We start from the raw sequence: 14,284 nt of genomic DNA, 5'->3' as shown, positions 1-14,284 counted from the left end.
TACTGAAACCCAGTTTTGATTAACTAAGTACAGGGAAAAAATGACATAGGGTCTCCCTGTACTTAGTACAACCAGCACTGGGCTATGGGAAGCAGGGCTGGTCCTGGATTTACAGGAAAAAATTGCATAGGGTTCCCCTGTAAGATCCAGAACCAGCCCTGGACCCTTTCTAACGGGGGACTGATGCCACAGCCAGGGGAGCCCTATCACCGGGCTTCCCAGCCGCAGCATCAGCCCTGACCGTTTGTCATCCCAGGCCAGGGATCCCTGGGGAGTTGGAGACCCCTTCAAAAAAAGGGGTCTCCCTCTCCAAGGCACCCCTAGCCTGGGCTGACAGCCCGGGGCTATCCCCGCCACCCCTGGGCGGTGGGTGGCGGGTTGATTGTGTCGGTGTTGTGTAAAACTGCAGGTCCCAGCAAGCCTCCCCCGCATGCTGGTACTTGGAGAACCACAAGTACCAGCATGCGGGGCATTAAGGGCCCACTTGGACTTGTAGTTCACCTGTAAAGAAATGTTGCAAGAAACACACACACACCTTATAAAGTATAACTTTAATACAAACATACATACGCACACTCACACAAAACTCACCTATATTACCTGCAGTGGTCCCCTTCTCCAGTAGGCATCCATGGGATAAAATAAGAAAACTAAAACCCGACCATCGCTTTAAGGAATAATCATTTTAACCAGAATAATTATTCCTTCCTGAATGAAGCGCACAGACGCGGCTTCATCCTTTGAAGCTCCGTGTCTGTGCGTTCATTGGCTGAGAGGTCAGGCCCCGCCTCTCAGCCAATGAACGGCTCCCTCCATTGAAGTCAATGGTCGGAGCAGCAGGATAAACTTTAGTAACCCTTCGGCTCCCACCATTGAGTAAAATGTGGGCCCTTAATGCCCCGCATGCTGGTACTTGTGGTTCTCCAAGTACCAGCATGCAGGAGAGGCTTGCTGGGACCTGCAGTTCTACTGGAAAGACAATGTTTATTTTTATCTATTTTTTTACACAACACAGACACAATCAACCTGCCACCCACCGCCCAGGGGTGGAGGGATTAGCCTCGGCTAGGGGTGCCCTGGAGAGGGAGACCCCTTTTTGTGAAGGGGTCTCCAACTCCCCATGGATCCCTGGCCTGGGCTGACTAACGGTCAGGGCTGATGCTGCGGGGTCCGGTGATAGGGCTCCCCTGGCTGTGGCATCAGACCCTCATTAGAAAGGGTCCAGGGCTGGTTCTGGATCTTACAGGGGAACCCTACGCATTTTTTTCCCTGTATATCCAGGACCAGCCCTGCTTCCCATAGCACAGTGCTGGTTGTACTAAGTGCAGGGAGACCCTACGTCATTTTTACCCTGTACTTAGTCAACCAGAACTGGGTTTCAGCAGTCCGGGGCTGGTTCTAATTTAGGGGGGGACCTCACGTTTTTTTTATTTTAATTTTAACTCTTTACAACACTTTTTGCAGCCAGATACATGCAGGCATATCACTGATGTCTGCATATTTCTGTGTGACCACAAACTGCTCATGCTCATGTCGTTTTGAAAGGTGATTTGCCGTTCGATTTGGACATGAACATGTCAAATCGAACTGCAAATCACTCTTCAAAACCGACTCAAATCAAATTTTTTTGCCAAATTGACCTTCAAATCAAATAATAGTAAATTTGGCAAAATTACTGGTTTTCAAAAATTCGATTCGAGAAGTGCTAAATCACTCCTCAAATCGACCAATAGTAAATTTAGTAGCCTTGCCAATGAGCCTTGAAAAAGCTAATGGTGAAACTGCCGTCGGCTTGTGCACGGCTGCTGCTATAATTATGAGTCCTGTCTGTGCTTAGAATATATTGCTACATTTTGCCCCATACACTATATTGTGTTACCATACTTGAGAACATAGGACCTCATTCAGAGTCGGTCGTTGCGGCCGCACGGTCGTACGCCACCGATGTTCGCTATACTGCGCATGCGTGAAGTTCGCAATGCGCGTGCGCAAACTAGCCGCTACAATCAGAAATGTCTCTCTACTTGAACACAGCCAGGTCGGTAGTTTGAGTGACAGATGGAGGCGTTTGTGGGTGGTAACAGGGGAAGGTGCTTGAAAATGGGGGAGTGGAGATCCGAACGCAGGCGTGCCTGATTATGCGAACGGCGTTTTATGGGAGTGCATACGGATTATGGGAGTGCATAATTAACAAAGTAGCGTCATGGCACATGTGACATGGGAGGTTTTTACACTGACATGATCGTAGAGCTTAAGAGAGGGTATGGTCAACCTTAAACTCTACGACCAGTTCCGATGGTCTCGATTAATCCTTATATGCCCGGAGATGACGTGCAATGCGTACGAGAAGGGGGCATATTTTTTTGTCTTCCGACCGCTTCCTCCCCTTGGTCGGCCAACTACCGATCCGAACTTAGGGACGCAACTTGCGAGGGAATCATTTGCATAGCCAGCCCCTTTTTCCGTACGACCGTGCGGCCGCTTCGACCGACTCTGAATGAGGTCCATAGTGTGATACAATGTTATTATCTGTAACCTAATTGCAGTGAGTAGCAAACATACTGACAGTGGGCCTGATTCAGAGCCGGACGCTCTGACAGAGCGTTCGCTCTGAATCAGGGCCGTCCTTTTTTTTCAGAGCGGCCTCCTGGCCGCTTGCATAGCTGTGGGTGACCACCCACAGCTATAGCGAGCGGCCAGGAAGATGGTCGCGATGGTCAAGACCATCGCGACCATCGGGCTTGCGACGAGACCCTTGTGGTAGGGTCTCGTTGCCGCAAGCCCCAGAGTGCTTTCGGCTCTAACAGAGCCGAAAGCACTCCCACTGACATCACTTGTGATGTCAGTGGGGCCGGCCCCAGACGGTAGGTGTTCCCATCATGGGTATGCCTCCATCTGGGCAGCCACGCCCCCGGCCCACCCACCAAAGGGGGTGTGCTGTCACTCAACATCGACAGCACGCCCCCTTTGGTACGAGACCCAGAGCGACGGATTGCCCATCGCTATCTGGGTCTCGCGCATGCACACGACAGAGCCGGCTCCGTCGTGCGCATGCGCACTGAGCCACCATCGACCCGTTTACGAGCGAATAGCGCTCGCGAGCGGGTCTGAATCAGGCCCAGAGTGAGGAGACAGATTAAGATCTATTGATTACCGTAAGGGCTATTTCACATTTGCCGGTTTTGGCCGGGTGGCAAAAAGCCGCCCATTTTTTAGCCGGGTGTGAAAAATAGATAAAAGGGCAGCAGGTGAGTCCTTTCACACGGCACAGGCACGGCACGGTTGCCGTGTTACAGCCGGGAATATCCACTGTACAGGACGCTTTCCCGATATTGATACATTTGGCAGCATCGCATCCCCCATAGAAACCTATGGGGGAGGCGGCTGCTGGCGGCAATGGAGGGATCGCAGCAGGTATCGGAGAACAAGGTGATGCGACTGAGACAGGACAGAGCGGCCTTGAGGGCCGTGGCGTGACTGGAACTAGGTGATGCGACTGAGACAGGACGGTGCAGCCTTGAGGGCCGTGGCGTGACTGGAACAAATTGATGCGACAGAGACCGCAGAGGTGTGGCTACTGTTCCGTGAAGGTACAGACAGAGTTCGAGGCCTAAGCAGGCCGTGGAGCAGGAACCAGACAGCAGACAGGTGTACTCAGACGTATCAGAAACATACACTGGAGGCAGCGGGGTAGACAACACTGCTGGTAGAATAGCTGGGAATAAACTGACATGACTAGATGCGGCCTTGCAGGCCGAGGTGCAGGAACCAAACAGCAGACAGGTGTATTCAGGTGCGGCAGGAACACAAACTGGAGGCAGCGAGGTTGTGAACACTGCAGGTAACATTAGCTGAATGCAGACTGACACGACTAGACAGGACTGTGGTTATAATACAGCAGGGCTGAATAATGACAAGATCAGGATACCATAACAGTAGAACTTGGTAGACCAGCAAGAACTCAGGTAACTGTGAACAAAGCAACATACACTGGTAGTCAGACAGTATAACCGACATGGAGTGCAGGGCTTGCTGTAACTTATGAGATGTAAGATCCAATCAGAGCCATCTCATGCAGAGAACCTAATGACAGGCTAGTGTGCAGCTGGGTTCAGCACACAGAGAGACAATTAATTAGTGAGCACATGAGATCTGCACACAGACAGGCAGGAATGACAGGCTATGAGCTCTACACAGACAAGACAGGATTTCCAGCTGCCAGCAACAGCTGAAACAAGGACTGACTATAGCTGGGACCGGCCACCAAGATGATCCGCAACCTGCGGATCCTAACAGGCCCAGGGCACCAAAAAGTCCAGTTATGGCTCTGAGGCTAATAATTATAATTTCTTAACTCGGCAATAAGAAATTATGGGGAGATTTATCAAAACTTGGAGACAGATGAGTGAAGAGAGATTCAGGACCAACCAAACAGCTCTTGTCATTTTACAAGCTGTGCTGGAAGCTGATTAGTTAGTACTTTATTTCTCTCCAAGATTTGATAAATGTCCCTCTATATACCACCAACATGTATCATCAAATACATGCAGGGTGTCCCTACAATATGAAAAGTAAAGTTATGGCATAAGCAATCATTTTATTTTCATTTTCTGAGGCCAGCTGCGCTACTGTGCATGTACCTTTTGCAATCTGTAGCCTATAGGCAGCAACGGCTGACACCATCTTCAGATAGCATTAGCTGCTGGGGCCAAACTCTAGAATGCTTAGCATTCCATAGCTTGGTAAATTTGGCAATACAGCAGCCCCCGTATAAACCAATGGGGGCAGCTTTACCAATCGAACATGTGATCCCTCATACATACTTTCAGGGGGTATTTAATATTTGCGGTTACCCCCCGCAAAACGGTTGCTTTTTCGGGGGATATACTACAAATATTATTTAATAGGCTCCCAAATGAAAACTGCTTGGAGATTGAAAAGTGTGTACACATCTAGGTATACAAGTAGCTTTGTAAGTAAAAATACATAATATGTAGAGCCACAGTGAATTTGTATAATATACTACAATCAGTGTATCTCTATAGTGTGTAATTGCTATGGTCCGACTGTGGGAAGACCCTACTGCAGTGGTTCCGAAACTTTTATGAATCACCAGTGGCAAACGCAGGATTTCTAAAGGGGGGTTTCCAAATGCTTGATTTTAGAAAGAGTGTGGCCAGTCCATGAACCAGCTTTAATTAATATGCGTCGTACAAAGTATATTGTGTGTCATAATTCCAGCATATACAGGACCAGCGATCAGTAAGCCATTAGATGTGGCAGTAGGGCCGTCCTGCCTGAGCTGAATGTTTTTATTTCAGATGTGGGCAGCATTCCAGAGCATTGGAGCAAGTCCGGTAGTCTGGGGGAGCAGCAGAAGAACCTAGCACTGTCCTGGACATATATGCAGAGCCGTAACTAGACTTTTTGGTGCCCTGTGCCAGAAAAAGCATTGGCGCCCCCCTCATTTTTCAAAGGGACATAATGCACCCAAAATAGGGCCATGGCCTCATGGGGAAGGGCCAGGGAAGAGATAGGGGAGGCCAGGAGATGCTGGGGATGAAATAAGAGGAAGCTACAAGCAAGAATGATAATAAACAGAAATGTGACAAGCCCAAACAGCGCCCCCTGACCTGTGGTGCCCTGTGCGATAGCACGGGCCGCACTACCCTAGCTACGGCCCTGCATATATGTACAGATTGATCTCGTTATGAAGTGGATAGTGTATTAATAATTAACCCTATTAATGTTCTGTACCTGTGCACCCCTAACAGTGCATGTTTTCCAGATCTCCTAGTTGATGCACAGGTGTGTATATTACTAAATGACACATTAAAAGATCCACACGTGGTGCTAATTATTTAATTTATGATACTGAAAAGAACATGCAGCACTAGTAACATTGTATTATATTACTATTTCTATTGTGGTCATGGTGTGGACTGGGGGGAGGGGGGTTTCCAGGCAACCGGAAACCCCCCTGCGTTTGCCTATGATCACGGCACCCTTGAGTATCAGCATTGTTTTCACGGCACCCCTAAGTTTAAGTTTATTAATGAGAGATTCATAAAAAATTTAGCAAAGTAGTAAAGTGAAGTAAATTGTGCTTACCTCCTTAGGTTCAGTTATGTGGTGGTGGACATGTTATGCTTCTGTTTGTCCACATATTTACATTACAATGACCTGAAATAATTTGATTTGGTGCTGGAACACCAACCTGAGGCACCCCTGCAAGTATCCCAAGGCACACCAGGGTGCCAGAGCTCACATTTTGGGAACCACTGCCCTACTGTATAAATTGGGAGTGATTTGGCATCAGTTCATTCTCTTTACAGTGCAAGTCGTCACTGTTATGATTTTTTAATTTTGCCCTGCAGTGAATGCCTACATGAACTGAAGGGTACCACTTCCTTGGAACCCCAAACTAAGTTGAGCAATATATTGGATAACAAGGGTTATGTGGTATTTTTTTTTAAGCATAATTAGGTCCTAGAATCTGCCAGCATACCCACTGAGAACTAGAGATGTGCATAAACCCCTGTGTTTTTGTTTGTTTTTTTCAAAAAATTTTTATTGAATTTTCAAAAAGGAAAACACAAATACAGTAACAATATAAAGGAAATCACAATACTAATAATTGTAATAATCACAATAAAATAAATTAAAATAAAACAAGGGGAGAAGGTATATAACAAAAAAAACGGAGGGGATAGAGGGAAGGTACCACAATACACAGAAATAAATTACATTATATCGTAATCAAAACAAGAAAAAGAAATTTGTTAATATACTAATAAGACTGATAGCATTATATAGAAAAATACCAAAATCAGAATAAAGTCTAATAATATAAATTATTCTTTATACGGAGGGCATATCCTTAAGCAGTGGGTCTACACCCTCACCATCAGTTACATATTCATGCCACTTACACCAAAGCCTGATTGGTGAAGAAGCAGACGTGGAGTAAGCAACATCTGCTGTTTCCATTAGAAATGCAAATTGTACCTTATGAATGATCTTATGGATAGTAGGAAGAGTAGATGATTTCCATAATTGAGCTATTGCTGTCTTAGCTGCTATTAAAATATGACCCACTATATAACAGTCACTTTTGGACATGCTTAAAGGGTAAATGTGTAGTAGTGCCAAAGAAGGGGATGGCTGTATACTTACTTTCAAAACCTTGGAAATCAAATCAAATAAATCTTGCCATAAAGCCTGGATATGAGAACAACTCCAGAAAATATAGAATATGTCTCCAACATTCACATTGCATCTCAAGCAATATTTTGATTGCGCAGGCCATATTACATGTAGTTTGGCTTGTGTGAAGTATAACCTATGGAGTATTTTATATTGTAACTCCAGGTGGTTATAACATTTGGACAGTTTGTGGGCAGTAGTGTAAATAGATTCCCATTGCTGGAGAGTATAGGACTCCTGAAGATCCGACTCCCACTGAGCTTGGAACTTGGTTTTGACTGGAGGGCTAGACTCAAGACACATGGAATACCAGAAACCAATAGAACCCTTAGAGTTACCTCTTGTCAATTTAGCCAAAATATCTGCCGAGGGTAATTCCAAGGGACCGCACACTTTAATGGTACTAACCACCCAATGTTGAAATCGGAGATAGGTAAATAATTCTCCAGGTGGCAACTGAAATTGGGAATTTATTTGAGAAAACGAGATGAGTGAGGAAGAACTCGAGATGTCTGCGATAGATTCTATCCCTCTGGAATGCCAAAGCGCTACCAGTAAATCAGGGATTAAACAGGCTATAGCAGCTAAAGATATAGTTTTAGCCGGTAGTTTAATACATTTAGACTGAAGTACCATATCATCACACCTTTTAAGAGAGTCAATAATAGCTCTAGGGGTATTACTCAGTAAAGGGCGCATTTGTTTGGGTGTCCAAATTAAATCCATTAAGGGGTAGTCGTCTAATAATGCCCTTTCTAAGTCAACCCATGGTTTAGTGTTGGGGGGAAGAAACCAGTCACTAATTTGTGATACTAAGTATGCTGACTGGTACAAAACTAGGTCTGGAATTTGCAGCGCCCCCCCCCCCCCCCTGATTCTTAGGTTTAGTCAAGCGCTGGTAAGCTAGCCATGGTGTTTTACCCTTCCAGATGTAAGACACTATTAATTTACAGGCCTTAATTAGGTAGTGTTTCGGGACCAAAAAAGGAATGGTGCGGAATAAGTACATTAACTTTGGCAAAATCATCATTTTGAATGCCGCAAGGCGACCAAGCCAGGAAACCTCAAAACCCAACCAATTATGTAACAGTTCTGCTATATGTTTTAGACTAGGAACAAAATTTATCTTAGCGAAGTCATCTAGTCGATTTGGTATGTTAATACCTAGATAGAGGAGATAGTCCGTTTTCCAGTTGTATCTGTATTGGGCTTGTAAGCGAGACAAAACCAGATCAGGTAAGTTAAAAGGCAGAGCCTCGGTCTTCTTGGTGTTGAGTTTATATAGAGAAGCTGCACTATATTTATCTAGTAATCCATGAAAGGTTGGCAATGAAGAAGCTGGGCTGGTTACAAACAAAAGAATATCGTCTGCAAACAGACATAATTTGTGAGAAGGTGAGTCAACGTTCACCCCAGGAAATGATGGGGAATTTTTAATTGCTGATGCTAATGGTTCGATAGCTAATATGTACATCATTGGAGATAGGGGGCAACTCTGTCTTGTACCATTCCTAATGTTAAACGGGGATGATAGAAAGCTGTTGCTAAAGATCCTAGCTGTGGGGTTGCTGTAAAGTGCCTTAATAGACTGCAATATAGCACCTTGAAAAGCAAAATGCATTAATGATTCATAGAGAAACTGCCAGTCGAGGCGATCAAACGCCTTCTCAGCGTCTATGGAAAGAAGAATGAACTCCTTGCGTCGCCTCAACATCAGCTCTGCCAAATCAAAGACTCTGCATGTGCTGTCCGATGCTTGTTTGCCGCCGACGAAGCCCACCTGGTCCGGATGGATAATATGAGGGATTAAAGGGGCCAAACGAGTGGCTAATATTTTGGCATAAATTGTAATATCGGAGTTGAGTAGGGCTATTGGGTGAAAATTCGGGCAGGAAGTAGGAGGTTTTCCTGGTTTAGGTAAGGTAATAATTTGAGCTTCCAGCATCTCTGCTGGAAAGCTGCCCGAAGCAAAATCAAATAAAGAAGTATGAGGGAGATAGAATTCGCAAAGTGTTTATAGAATGAATTAGTAAACCCGTCCGGACCAAGGGACATCCCCGTAGGCAATGCCTTAATAACTATCAGAGTTTCCTGTTCAGTCCAAGGAGCGTTTAAAGCAGCTAAAGCCTCCTCTCCTAACTGAGGAAAAGAAATGTCATGTAGAAAAGAAGAAATAGTGGCACCAGATGGCAGTGTTGTAGTACTGTCAGTATGAAGATTGTATAGTCCAGCGTAGTATTCAGCAAAGGCATTAGCGATCTCAGCGGGATTAAGTAATTTCTTATTATTGGGTGTGATTAGATAATCAAGCCTATTTCTGGCCTGACGTTTACATAATTTACGTTCTAGGAACTTGCCTGCATTATTCCCTGAATTATAGAACTTCTGCTGAAGTTTAGCTAGAGTGGATTTCATACGAACTATAAACAGCTTCTGAAGCTGGTTTCGAATAGAAACTAGTTCTCTTTTAAGGAGGCAAGAAGGACGAGCTCTATTTAAGGATTCAACCTGCGCTAAGCGCAACTGTAGTTCAGATTGACTGAGCAAATATTGTCTCTTAAGTCGAGAACTTGTTTGAATGGCCACTCCACGTAGAACAGCTTTAAGGGCACACCAGTATGTTGGGATGGAAGTGTCTTGTGGGTCATTAGTTGCCAAATACGATTCCAAGGCATCTGCTAAAGGTCTAACACCTTCTGGGAAGATAGTAAATGCTCGGGAAGGCGCCATGGTCTAGGTGGAATTTTAGTGTTGTGTCCATCCCAAGTCCACGTTACCGAGGCATGGTCAGACCAGACTATAGGAATGATTTTAGATTGGCGAGTGTGTTGGAGTGAATGTTTACCTAGTAAAATCAGATCAATACACGAGTATGTATTGTGTACGTGTGAGAAAAACGTATATTCTTTCACAGAAGGAGAACAAACCCGCCACACGTCATATAAGTCGAATTCTGACATGAGCTTCCGCAATAAAGCTGATGTATCAGTGTTACCGCCACTCGCTCCAGAAGCATGAGATGGTGACTTATCTAACTGTATATCAGGGACTAAACTAAAATCACCCATTATAATCGTGTGACCACGTCTGATCTGGTGGACAGTCTCAAACACTCGTCTAAGAAACGGAATTTGGAGTGTATTAGGGGTGTAAATAGAGACTAATGTGACCTATTTACCATCCAACTGGCCTACTAATATCAAATAGCGGCCATTCTTGTCTTCCACCTTATTAGTTAGAGTGAAGGACACTGAATTATGAAGTAACATCGCCACACCATTCCTTTTAAGTGAACCATTAGCATAGTATGCAACATTATATCTCGCATCTCTCAAAACCTGCGGGGCTACAGATGAAAAATGGGTCGCTTGTAATGCTACAACTTAAGCTCTATGCCTATGGAAGGTGGGCAAAGCTAGCCTACGTTTGTTAGGGGAGTTTAGTCCGTAAACATTTAAGGAAAACAATTGAACCATGATCTTTTTGGTGTCCTCTTTTATGTTCCATAAAAGAGGACATCAAATTCGAAGTGAATACCTAGTGAATATCTAGCGAAAGCATTGTAATGTGGACAATGGCACCCAAAATGAAAATAAAACAAAAAAGGAGAGACACAAAGGAAAAAAATAAAACTATAAATGAAGAAAAGGGGAAAACCTTGGGGAAACTGAAATAGCCCAAAAATTAGGACTACAATGTTTGCCGTGGGGGTAGAAAAACGGCAAAACCAAAAACATGGTGGAACGTGGCCTGTGACACAAAGTCATACACTCAGAAAAAAAAATACACGTGGAGTCGCTAAACCCACAAAACAACAAAAATAATGATATTACAGTAAACTTCGAAATCCGAACTGCACTAGAGAGCATAGTCAGTGAGCACTAAACGTAGATAGAGAAATGAAAATGCTCCAGAGAGGGGTCCCAGGTTAAGACTTTTGCAACGGTAAGGGGAAAAGAACTCTTGGAAATACCTTCCCCCCATTTCTTAATTGTAAATAAGTCCATTAAACTAGCATGTTATGCATATAAACAGATTGTTTTTACCTAGTATAATGCAATCTGGCGGAAGATCACAAGGTAAAACATACATAAGAGATAACTATCTCATGTAAAATCTCTGGTTATAAAGAAGAAACATCACTGAAATGAATACAACATAATCAACACAGTAGCTGTATGTATGGAGCATTCTCACTTAGCTTTAGACCAGTCCTGGCTTACTTGACCGCTGGAACTGGAGGCTCGAGTAGGCACTGTGATGTCCCATTCTGCCAAAAGCTTAACTCCAGCCTCTACAGTGGAAATAACATATGAGGAGGACTCGTAATTAACCAGGAGCTTCCCGGGGAATCCCCAGCGATATGTGATGTCATTGTCCCTTAGAGCTGTGGTAATGGACTAGAAAGAACATCGTTTAGACAGAGTAGCAGCAGACAGGTCCGGAAAGATTTGCAGACCCCCTATGGTGTCAGTGCCTTCAGCCTGACGCGCAGCATGCAGAATTTGCTCTTTGAAGTGAAAAAAGTGGACACGCATTAGTGTGTCTCGCAGAAAATTTCCCTATCATGATCTCGGTTTGGGGAGACGGTGTACCCTATCGATTGTCAGGTCTTGTTGAGAAGCCGTAGGAACCAACTTGAGAAACAACTTTGAAACGTAATCTGGCAACTCTGCGTTTGACACTGAATCTGGAATACCACGAATCTTCAGATTGTTTCTTTGTGAGCGATCCTCCATTTTATATCTCATGGATGATACTTCAGATTGGAGGTCTGCATGGGCTGTGAGAAGATTGTTATGAGATGAGACCAGTTCCTGCATCTGCCCCTCTAGATGGTCTGTGCAATTGCCTAGCCCCACAAGATCAGCTCGGATAGATTGTATAGAAGTATCCACACCCTTTAGCATATCAGCCCGAAATGCAGCAAAAACCTGAAACATTGCTTGGGTGGTAAGCAGAGCATTAACATCCAGGTCAAGGCCCAGGTCTGCCGGTGTGACCATATCTCGTGTAGCGGACATAGAGGTCGATCCCTATGCTGGGGAAGGCAACTTTCCCACTGTAGATATAGGGGCAGCCGGAAAGCGAATTGGTGTTGGCAGTTAGTGTTTTCCTAGACGGCATAGTCAGGAGTAGAAGTAGAAATTCCAATTTGAATTGAACCAGAGAGACGTGCCACGACACGTTGTAGGGATAGTGACTCAGGGAGTGGAGGTTACTGCATGAGTGGGTAAGGCATTACCCGGAAAAGAACATCATTCTTTAGACAGTAAGGCTCATATTATTGACACTGGTATGTATCTAGTAGGAGGTCATCCGCTTCCACGGTATATGGAAAAACTGGTATCACTCACCGGGAGACAGGTGCTAGGTGTATAGAGATTGGGGTCGTTCCAGTGGTGACTTTCCAGAAAACCTGCCCTGCAGCTCTGTCTGCAGCCTGTGTATATGACTCTCAGATTTCCCTACAGTAGACACTGTCAGAATGGAGGACCCCACAGGCTCAGGATATCTACTTATGCTCAGACAGGAAGCAGCCTGTGCATAACTTGGGAGAGGGGCTGTGTACCCTGGCTCACCGTCATCCGCGGCTGGGCAGTTATTGCGGCTCCCGTCGGCTGCAAATCAAGCCCGCGTCCTCTGTTATGGGAGAGTTCTTGCAGGTACAAGAGGTACCACAGACCTCATCTAAAGGCAGGCTTGCCTACCCTCCCGATTTGGTCGGGAGCCTCCTGAATATCGGGTGCCGCTCCCGACCCCCCAGAAAAGCAGGCAAGCCTCCCGGCTGCTGCCTGACCCCCCCAACTATTACAAGAAACCCCCGCAGCGGGGGGCCCAATGACGCGATTCGCGCAATATTTTTGGCATTGTGAAGAGGAGGCAGAGCCACAATGATGCGATCGCGTGGCTCCGCCCCCGGTTCCGACCCTAAAACCACATCATCGCCAGGCAACGCCCTCCGCTGTGCACATACATTCAGCTCCCTCTCGGAAGGAGATAACTGAATGTTGGCATGTATGTCTAAAGGTAGGGAGCGTGTGTGCTGGGCGGCCAGGGCCACAAGCAGACAGCACTGAGCTCCCGCTGCATCCGCGTGAACACCGGAAATGGCCGCGCCCTCCATCAGGCACTAACTTTAGTCCGCGGCTTTACCACTGGAAGAGAAGGGCAGCAGAGGGAGCGAGTCAAAGCAGTCCGGACCCAGCCACCAGGAGGTGAGGAGGCGCCGGGCGTTCACGGGCAGCACGCCAGCTGGAAATCTAGCTCGCGGCGGCAGGATGGGAAGGAGGCCTCACTGGATGGTGGCAGCTGACTGCAGAGCGGTCTCTGCAGGCCGGTCTCCAGGGGGTAGGGGAGAGATAAGAGAGATGGTGTGGGGACAAAAAAGGTCAGGGATGGGTGGTCTTTGTGCCGCAATTTGACCCTGGAATGTAGAGGTCAGAAAAGAGCGGCTTGTCCGCAGCTCAGTCAGGCCACGCCCCGAGGGACCCCTGTGTTTTGGTTTTGACAAAATCACCCTCCAGTGTTTTGGCTCGGTCTTGGTTTTCTTTAAAAATTTATAAAAACAGGTAAAACTATGTAACTTGGACCTGGTTTTGTTCCTATAGTATTATTAGCATCAATAACTTTCATTTGCAGTAAATTTTGACCACCTCACAGCACCTGAAGTCATGAGGGAGGGACTTAAATGCAATCCAAATCCGTTTTTCAAATCAGAGTTCCAAATTGCGAGAAGACCCTGAGACAGGATTCTTATCTACTTGGAACCTTAAAGTGATTCCGAACTGGGACTCGGATGGATTTGGAACCCTTAAGTTCGGGTGTACTCGGTTTTCTCAAAACTGAACTGCTCATCTCCAATGATCATGGACTTGTAACTTTGCAATAAGATGAAGTGTTAAATGTTAAAGACAGACTATGGACCTCTGCAGTTGTCTTCTACTATTTTATTTCACCTGGGGATGCTAATGCTTGTAGTTCTGTTAGTGTCACCATGTCGACCCATTTAAAGGAAATTTTTACACATATTAATTCACATCCACATTCACACATAGCCTTGCACTGGTAGTAGGAA

The sequence above is a fragment of the Taudactylus pleione genome, unplaced genomic scaffold (assembly GCF_031769625.1).
Source record: "Taudactylus pleione unplaced genomic scaffold, aTauple2 ptg001607l, whole genome shotgun sequence".
Classification (NCBI taxonomy): domain Eukaryota; kingdom Metazoa; phylum Chordata; class Amphibia; order Anura; family Myobatrachidae; genus Taudactylus; species Taudactylus pleione.
The sequence above is the reverse complement of the archived record's forward strand: the minus strand, read 5'-3'. Positions refer to the sequence as shown.